The sequence below is a fragment of the Aplysia californica genome, unplaced genomic scaffold, assembly GCF_000002075.1.
Source record: "Aplysia californica isolate F4 #8 unplaced genomic scaffold, AplCal3.0 scaffold00837, whole genome shotgun sequence".
Classification (NCBI taxonomy): Eukaryota; Metazoa; Mollusca; class Gastropoda; order Aplysiida; family Aplysiidae; genus Aplysia; species Aplysia californica.
This window is the reverse complement of record NW_004798107.1, coordinates 79,064-80,615: the sequence shown is the minus strand read 5'-3', so window position 1 is coordinate 80,615 and position 1,552 is coordinate 79,064.

Genomic DNA, 1,552 nt, shown 5'->3' with positions numbered 1-1,552 from the left:
TCCCCCACAAGCCAATCCCCTGTCTATTTTGATTTTCTCCATTGACATTGACCGATGTAAAGTCAAAAAGACCATCATGTCCAATGAATTTTTTTTTTAATTTAGGAAGAATTTTACTTCACTTGCAACACAAACAGGTTATAATATAAGTGCAGGTGATTAGAGGGGCTACCACAGATTAGCATACGACTGAAAAAAGGATGAGAGATAGGGGAGATACATTTTTTATAGCAACGATGGCGTTAACTACACCCGCCAATCACTCGAGTAATACTTTAAATCGTCGGCACTTGCATGACCTATGTTGTGTTACAAATAATTTCATTATCTTACATTAATAATTTCTACCAAAGTCGAAGACAAAGCTATTAAGAAAGACATCTGAGAGGAAAAAATGTATATAAAAATAGACTGGAAGATCTGTTCTGATAAAACAACTCGCGTGGGACATGGCCTTGGCTTATGGCAATAGTGGGCGACAAAAATAAACCAAAAAGTGTAAGTTTATGTATTGACTACGAAAAGATTTATGCAGATAAACCAAATCCCCTTTCTCTCGATTTGTCAGAAGCAGTTCGTGTGATTTGCAACAAGTAAACATCGAGAGAAATGAAAACGTTATTGTTATTGTTGTTGTTGTTGGTGGTGGTGGTGGTGGTGGTGGTGATGGTGAAGTTGTTGTTGGTGTTGCTGTTGTTGTTGTTGTTATTGCTGGTGGAGAACGTGAGGTTAAATGAATGTGGTCAGCACAACTTGGTTCTACTTGCACATATATTATCACCCAGTCGTTGCTGACACATTTTATTCCTACTATTTGGAAATGTTCTGAAAATGAACAAACAAAATAAAACAAAGTGAGAAATGATTGACCTGAGACCAATAGCCTTCTCTTCTGTTGTTATGAAATTTCCTAACAAAATTGTGTTATAAAGACTATGAACATACATTGAACCTATCCAGGACCCTCGACAATTTGGAAATCGCTGTAGGAGAAGTGTGGAAGACGCCATTCTATTTCTTGACAAAATATTATATAGACACTAAGACAAACCAAAAACATACTATTGGGTCCTGCTTGTTGATTTTCTTTTTAGCCTTTAAATACTATCCAGCCAACTATCCCTTTAAACAAATTAGAAAACATTGGTGTAAATGTCAATCTGACATCATGGATAGGAGATTTTCTGACCAACAGAACTTAGTAGGAAAAAAATGAAACATTCCGCATCGACAAACGTCACAACCAATACAGGGGCCCCCTCTGGGATGTGTTTTGTGGTCACTTTTGTTCTCACTGTACGAGAACACTAACGATTGTCTAATGAACAAAAGTAACAACAAACTGATCAACTTGCGGACGGTTCGACCATAATTCTTCTCATGCAGGCTTACCATGACGAAACTGCTTATCGGAATTTTGTACTAAACTTTCCTGAGTGGTGTGAAAGTCATAAAAGGCTTTTAAGTGTGAACAAATTGTGAACAAAATTAATTTCAGGTAGACGAGAGAGAGAGAGAGAGAGAGAGAGAGAGAGAGAGAGAGAGAGAGAGA